At 41.7% G+C, this 8,546-nt stretch overlaps 1 long non-coding RNA gene across 1 annotated transcript; it reads left to right on the top strand.

The window, feature by feature from the left end:
* Window positions 1-885: 885 nt before the first annotated feature.
* LOC147303457 (uncharacterized) lies at window positions 886-6,234 on the top strand. The gene is made up of 4 exons (XR_015126808.1): window positions 886-943; window positions 3,817-3,893; window positions 4,350-4,472; window positions 5,896-6,234. It is a non-coding gene; the product is annotated as an uncharacterized LOC147303457 (long non-coding RNA).
* The last annotated feature ends 2,312 nt before the right edge of the window (window positions 6,235-8,546 follow it).

Below are 8,546 nucleotides of genomic sequence, written 5' to 3' on the forward strand. Positions count from 1 at the left end.
TTTCCATTTTATTTTCCCCTCTGATGTCCGACTGCTGCTTCTTGATGGCTTCTGACTGCCTGGCTTGGTTAACCGCTTTCTCTAACGTCAAATCTTTGTCCATTTGAAGTCTCTCCGCTAGGCTGATGTCCTTCAGACCCACGACGAGGCGATCTCTTATTAACTCATCGTGCAGCGCACCATAACTGCAGTTTTCAGCTAAAGCGTAAAGTGCAGTGACAAACGAGTCTACGGTCTCATTAGCTTGCTGTGTTCTCTGATTAAAGCGGGCTCTCTCATAGATAATGTTTTTCCTGGGAACAAAGTACATCTCCAAAGTGTCTCTTACTGCTTGATACTGCTGTCTCTGTATGTCAGATAACGCTTGTCCTCGGAGGATATCATCTGCTTCATCCCCCATGCAGTAGATGAGAGTGTTCACCTGGTTAGCCTCGGAGCTAAGGTGTAGGTTGCTTGCGAGTCGAAACCTTTCAAACCTCCATATCCATTTTTCCCAATGCTGTGGCTTCGAGAAATCGAACATCTCGGGGGGCTGGATGGTGAAAGTGGCATTCGGGGGTAGGTTAGCGTTAGCATTGTAGCCGCCGTTAGCTCGCTGGTGGGGCGGTGGCGTGCGAGGCCGCATAACTGTTGCGCTAGCTCCCGCTTCTTCGTCCGACATCTTTCGTCTCGAGAAAACTCTTTACCACTCCCAAAGTCGCTTGCTGTCACTCCCCGATGATAAGGCACTTACAACGATCCCACTTCTGACACCATGTCGTGGTTTTCGGTAGGGAAAGAGACGACACCTTGTAGAGCAAACAACTTCAACCTTTATTTTCTCACTTCCGGTACCCAAAACACTTCCACCATAAAACCGGATATACTTAAACAGATAACACCACACGGAGCTGTAGGAGAAACACAAGTTAACTCAGAGACACAGACTGATGCGACAAAACCAGTAAGTAGGTGTACAGCGTACACTGTAGTGTGTAGCACACAGGGGTATTGGCTTATTACGTACACGTTGGTAAGTTGTCTTGTTGCAACTGATGAACTGAAACAAACGAGCGTGCTGTGTGTGCAACAGCGCGACAAACATTACCTGTCCTTTTATTAACTGCACAAGTAGTGCTGGTCATAGCTGCTGGCTACCTGTGTAAGGCTGTCATGGGTCTGTAGCTCTGTCACTGTTTTAGGAGCATATTTAGTTTTAAAGTAAGTTTCCGGGCTTTTCCGGCCTTTCTGGAGGGATTATATTTCACTAAAAAATGATCTAATATGCATGTCCACATAATTATGCATTATTATAATTATAATATATTAAAAACACACGCTGTATTTTAAAGAACATACATTAAGAAGCAGATTATATTAGATTTATATTTTAAATAAGACAAAATTTGAATTTTACAGCAGTAAAATTATTGTATCTCTACAGTTTAAATATGTAATAAGCTTTGTGTGAAACAAATGGAATCATCATAAATACATTATTTCATATTTATTACTTCCCCCTCCTCATTGCTTTATTATTGTAGCTCTAGTAATAAATAATAATAAAAAAAAGATTCTGGATCAGCACCATGATGCCCATAGTATATACAGTATTCTGAAGAAGGTCTAAAATGTCCCTGTGTGTGCGTGCATGTGTGTGTTTTATTTAGATGGATTTTTTTTTAAAAAATATTACTCATGATATAACATTGTCCAGACATGCCTGGTAAGGACATGAGGAGGAAACAGCAGGAGCTGTGTGAGGCTACTAAAGGCAGTGCTATAACATTTTTCTGTCATCATTTTATTATAGATTAAGTGCAAGAGTTGTTAAGTGTGGATAATTAAATTATAGTTTATCGCAATAGCAAGTTGTGCCTTGTTCTCACATAGACAGCAAGTGGAGAGTGATATATGAAATGATGGGATGGAAGGAAGAAGAGAAGCAAAGAGTGAATCACAGGCAGAGCCTAATTTATTTCTCACAGTTTTTTGTTGCCTTATGGTTCCAAGCGCTGTCACCAATCTTTGCATTTTGTTATTATCTCATGATACTTGTTTAATCAGCTACCATCTCTCCTATGGACTTTTTACTGTCTACAGTCTCAGATCAACACAGCCCTGCCCTCCAGCACTATCAGCAGCAACCCCTTAACAGCTAAAACATTGGCTACGTTTGCTTTGCCTTGTTGCCCATATTAGATTCTTGATGAATGTGTGTTGTTGTTATTCAGCCTGGTTCAATGTGCCCCTTTTTAACTTTGAGCACCCGCCCCTTTAAACCTCTCTGCACGGCCCTGCTGAAGTGTGTAGTTTGGCTGGGCCATTGCAACATGTTGACTATTTTCCTTTTCAGAATTGTTTTGCAGATTTGCTGCTGTTCCTGGGATCATTGTTCTCTCTGCGTTACATTTGACTCTTGAATACTTTGGTGTACAGAGAAGTTCATGGTTTAAACAATGACTGCAAGGTGCTCAGGTCCTATGGCTGGAAAACAAGTGACTTACACTTTGGATAACTGTCCTGCTACATCTCTGTGCTGTATTGTTTTAGTTTTTCTTATGTTTTGCTTTCTGTTAATCTTGGTGAATAAAAGCCTGGTTAGTCTGCACCTTATCTCTGCCTCTAGCCTCCTATTTTAATCCAGCAGATGGTCTTGATTCAGTTATTAAAGCTCCATCTAGAGGACAGAGGCAGCAGCTACAGTTTGTACATTAATGGGATTGTTTTTTCAGGAGCTGGGCCCGGGCCCTTAGTTCTAGTGAAAGGAACTCTTAACGTTTCAGCATACCAAGATATTTTGTACAATTTAATGCTCTTTGTGGGAAGAGTTTGTGGCTGGCCCTTCCTGTTCCAACATGACTGCTGCCAGTGCACAAAGCAAGGTCCATATAGACATTTATAAGTGAGTTTGGTGTGGAAGACTGACAGAGTCTTGACCTGAACTCAATAAAACACCTTTCAGATGAAAATGGGATGTCACTCAAGTTCATTGTTGTCATACGCAGACAACAATGTAATGGTAAAAAGAAAACTTTGGAGAGCAGTTGTGACTTCATGACTACAGGATGCAGTGTGAGTGAGATTGACAGCTAGTAGTGAAAGAGGAAAGACAAGAGTTCAGAATACTCTGTCTCTCTTGAGCTTTCGCTGAGACCACAAGACCAGTAAAGGTAGAAGATGACCTGAAGAAGATAGTGGGTTATCAACCATGCATGCATGTATAGTTGATTAAAATGTAAAATCCACAAGTTAAAAGAGAGTCCTCTCTGGAAAATGATTATATGGTTTTTGTCTTCTGAGTTTTTCCTGTTTTATTTTGAAGGCTACTTTTTCTTTTTGTTCCTTATCCACTGTGAGGTTATATTTTGCATTTAGTAGCTCTCTATGCCTAATTCCTGGTGATGTCAGTTTTTTGTCTGAGCTCTTGGTGCTGAACAACTGGAAAGAGGAAGGGGAAAAGAGATGAAGGTTGTGAGTCCTGCAATCAAACTCTGGAGAAGATTGCAGCGCCTGCAGGGCTGTGGTCCTTGTGCTATTTTTATTAATTTACAAAAGAACAGTAGTTTCCATGAAATGTATAAAAATGGATTTTGTGAAAAGTGTTATTCAAATATGAGGAAGTAGACTGTGGTGAAAGTCTCCTCCCTGTTATTATGATTCATGAAAAAGTTGTGAAACATGAAAATTAGGTACAGTGTTTCTTTTGAACAGCCTAAAGAGAGGTAAGAGCAAACATAGCTTCAGGAGAAATATCGCCAAGTACTTGTGTTTTTCTGCTTTTGTCAGAAGCTTCAGTAAAACATAAATCTTTATTAAAGTACTTCTATTATTCAGAGACAGCTGGACTAATGCTGAACTCAGGATCTTTAAGCCTGAAACGATGAGCCATTCAGACAGCGATGTGGGGGAAGGTAAAGACGACTCTTCTTTTGTTCTGTATAAAAGCTGTTTGAACATAATATGTTTATTCTGGAATAAAAACAGGATCATCTGCACATATCTTAAAATCTATCATCATGCTGCAAGTCTAGATGATGATATTTACTTTGCACATTTGCAAAATACAAGCATTCAGACTTTGTTAAGTTTTATTGATAGGAGAAAATGCCAAGACAGACATTTAATTGTAAGTTTAAAGTAACTTAGAAAATGATAAAAACAGGAACGATTGGGGCTTGTGATGTATTCAACATGTAGTTATCCCTTATTTAGCATGTCAGTGTTTCTTTGCAGCTGTGGTCCTGCAACCTTTAAATGCTATAACTCATAAATACTAGATCATATTACAGTCCTTTTACCTGTACACAGCTACACTATTTTGTGTTATTTAATTATTCCACCCTCTGTCTCCTCTAAATATTCAACAGACGAAGTTTTTGAACCTCAACATGAACAAGTAAACAGAGGGTCAATGGTCACCACAAAAATAGGGGCGGTGGTGGTTGTCTGTGTTCTCCTGGCAACTGCTGTCTTTTTGACGTTCTACTTCTGTGAGTTTAAACACTTTTATTCATAAACTTTATTTAAAATCAATAACATTTCTGATCTGCTTTAAATTACCAAAGAAACAGAATTTATATGTGCTGTCAGCTCACAAATGCACTGGCCATCTTCTGACTTCAGCACTTTATTGCAGCCACAGGAAGTCTGTGAAGAGACGATTTCACGCTCATCAAATACAAAATCACATCTGACATGAAAGATACTTGAAAGTCAATACACAAGACAATTCACACACACACAAGACATGAAAACATTGGCAAGAGTGTAGGCTTGCAGCTCACATTTAATTAAAACTAGCAACAAAAATTGTTATAGACAATATATGTGACTCCCTACATTTTTCTTTTTTTTTTCATTGTGGCATTTTAAAATGCTGTTTCATCTCCCTGAAGAACACCTACTTCCTCAAAATGTCTTGCTTACCTCATGGCACACCCGTTAAGAACCACTGGGCCAACATACAATAAAGCTTAATGTCATTTGGTGTTAGTGTTGATAAGCTTACAGGTGAATGAGGGATCGCTTGGAATAACGTTTGGTTGGTGCTACATGATCTCAGTTTGAGTCACATCATTTGGAGACAGACCTGCTGCTGCTTCACTCTCTCTGGCTCTTTTTGAAATTAAAGGATTTGATGGTGTTAAGCTGTGCTGAGTTATTTCGATTGTGTCACTGATTCTGCTTATTGCTAAATCATTCTTAGCCTGTTCATTGTGTCTGCGCACATTTCTTTTGACAGAAAGTTGCTAATGCAGTTATTCTGTGTAGGTGACTGAGTCCAAGTGCAGGGTGGGCATAACCATTTTGCATCATTTGTCTCAATTATGACACATATTGCAAGAAATTTAAAAAAAAAATGCAAAAAAACAAAAACACCTTTTCATTCAAGGCTTGCAATTGCCCCTCCTGGGGACTCGGTCCTACCTTCCCCTGCACCCCTGCAGTATATTATAAAAACAGCATGAATCAGTCTCCACGCTTTAAACATCTACTGATCTGGATAAAAGTGATATACTACCACGATGGGTTTTTCATTTGTTCTGATGATTGCATTAATGCACAATGGTCTCTATCTGTAACATGAACTTCTGTCACTATCTGTGAAATTGTAAACTACTGTACATTAGTGCTGTGAAGTACTAATGGTGGAATTGAAATTGCTGTGAGGCAGCAATGCTAACCAATACTTGTGCATAATAAAAGTTGGATTGTACCAGCTGAGGTGACACTTAAGTCTATATTAGTGTTTAGAAAAGAACACTTAACTACAAAAGAGGGTGCATGGTTGTGGGTGAGCAGCTCATCACTAATAAATAAGTTTCACTGTTATTAAAATAGTTTTTTATTCCCGGAATTAAAAATACCAGTTTTTACTGAAGCTATTATTGTTTGTTTGTTTTTATCTCTTAGGGTGATTTACTGGAACAACAAAGAACCAGACAACTGGTTCCTCATACCAGCAACTGGTATGAGGAAAATCCTGATGGAGAAGTCTGTGACAGGACGGAGGTAAAAGGTGGCGCTCCTGGCCTGAAGTGTTGGTTTGATAAATGGTGCACTATACCTCAAAGAAATAACTTAACTGGACAGTTTGTATTCAGTTTACATCAAGTTCACGTACAAAACAATCTAAGTACAGGGTAAAGATAGTGAAATGACACTTTTCAACTCTGATGTCACCAACTCTTAAAAGAAACTACAAGGACAAACTTAAAGAGAAGTGTTGAATAATATAACATGGAAAACCTATCCTTCTAATTGCTTTACCTGTTTAATCAATTAAATTTTGGTGGGGGGAGAAGGAGGGGGAGGGGTGTAGTCCCAAGTGTCAGAAGGCGAGCGGAGGAGTACGCCCTCAACAGGTCACCAGTTACATGCCAGATATATACTTGAATAATATTTCGTGTCTTATATCTTTTGTCTTCATTCACATTGTTATTATGAGCCGCTGTTCTCGTGATTTCTGTGAAACAGTTTCCAACCATTTATTTTGTTTTTTTCTATTTTTTTAAGCTTTTGCAAAAACTATTTCCTGGAAGAGTTTGAATGACACTGATCTAGAAAAAACTATTGTGCTTGATGGAAATAAACACCTCCAGTCTGCTGACTTCTTGTCATTGTGTTTTCAATATTTGAAAATAATGTGGTTACTGATTGCTGTCAGACCTGTTGAATCAAGAAAATCACTTAAAGCCATTGACATCTGTCAGTCTGGAAATGGTTACAAAGCCACTTCTTCGGCTTTGGGACTCCAGTGACCACAGTCAGAGTCATTATACACAAATGAAGAAAGCAGTGGGGAATCTTTCAATTAGGGGCCAACTTACCAAAATTACTCCAAGAAGACATCAACGACTCATGCAGGAGCTCACAAAAGAAGCCAGAACAACATCTAAAGAAATCCCGGCCTGTCTGGTCTCAGTTAAAGTCAGAGTTCACAAGTCGACAATAAGAGACTGGACAAAATGAACTGACGAGACAAAGGCTGAATTTTTCACACAGGGCCAAGTATTTGGCACAAAGTTTTTAAAAAATAAAGTATTTTTTTAACACGTCCATGTAAAACATACATTTTGAACCATTTGCAGCATTTTAAATGAGGACAATATTAACTAACATTTCAATAAGCAGAGATCATTAGAAGCAACTGAACATCACCATCACAAATCACCATCAGGGTGTATACCTCACCCCTGACGTCGTTGCCCACCTCTCAATTTTAAATACACTTAGTCATTGAGGGTTAGCAGGAGGGACTATGCGCTTACCTGCTGCTCCTTGGCAGGTAGCTCCATGCCCTCCTGGGTTTTAATTGCACCTTAGAACACATATGCATCAACACTACAATGAGCGGGTGGAGGGAGGTTTGGAGTCTTCTCCCACCCCCATTCTCTGCGGCCTGCTGGAGCGGGAGGGCTAGTAGGAGGAGTTGGCCGTCCGACTGCGGTCTGGGGTGTGGGGCCTCCCTGCTGCTGCGGAGTCGGGGTGGTCTGCCTCTCCCCACCGCAGGGAAAAGGGTAACACCACCTGGGTCTGGGTGCAATTCCCCCCTCCAGGGGCAAGGGTACCTAGACCCGGTTTGTAGAGTACGCTTGGGGAGTGTGATTGTGTGTACAGCGTCTCTTTATGTCTGTCTCCACGTTGGTTGAGTGTGGAGTGAGTGCATATGAGAGCATGAGGGTGGGAATGGATGTTTGTGTCTGTGTGTGCCTGTATGTCTGTGTCTATATGTCAGGTTGGGTATCAGACGCCACCTCTCTGGGGACACCTCAGGCCCTCCAAGGTTTGGAGGCCTATCTCCACCCACCACCACTTCCCCTGCCGGTGGCGGACTCCCTCAGGTGTCGGTGTGTTGGTGGTTCTTTGTGTCTGGGGGTGGGCGTCCGGGTACACACCGGCTCACTCCTTGGCGGCCGCTTGTCGGGGCCTGGGGCCTGGGGCTCGCTCGGGCCCCTTTGGAGGTGGGGTGCCCCCGGCCTCTCGGCCTGGGGCTCGGTCACTCAGGCGCAGCTGGGGGCCGGCGGAGCTCACGGGCGCGTCACTGCAACCCCCCCTGGCTTCTGCTCCGCGGCTGCTGAGTGAGCCCTCATCTGGGACTCTCCTCAGCTCTTACTGGAACAGTGGCGCGGCTGCCCCTCTGTTGGTCTTCCATGGTCTCTTGTGTTCTGGGGGCCTCTGGATGTCTGGAGTTTTGATCTCCTCCATACCCGCTTCACACCCTGGAGGACGGGGCTGTGGCCCCCCCACACTCCCTAGCAGATCATTACATGGAGAAACCTTTGGAATGCAAGCATGCTGATCCACACAGGTATGCACACATGGGTATTCACAGACGCGGACTAAAGCTTTCTTGGCTGCTGCCTCAAAGCACACTGTGCGCTGTCTATCTTGCGTGCTGCACAATATCGTTTATTACTTAGTAAATACTGATATCTATGACTAGCTAGTTTATTGTGATGGTGCTTTGTTTTCTCTATTATTATGTTGCTCTTTGTTGTTTGCTGTCTCCTCTGTTTGTTTGTTTGTTTGTTTGTTTGTTTGTTTGTTTGTTTGTTTTTTCT

This window comes from Aulonocara sp. 'chitande type north' Nkhata Bay, linkage group LG22, assembly GCF_057382095.1.
Source record: "Aulonocara sp. 'chitande type north' Nkhata Bay isolate Kocher_YH1m ecotype deep benthic linkage group LG22, A_spYH_male_GT1.1, whole genome shotgun sequence".
Classification (NCBI taxonomy): Eukaryota; Metazoa; Chordata; class Actinopteri; order Cichliformes; family Cichlidae; genus Aulonocara; species Aulonocara sp. 'chitande type north' Nkhata Bay.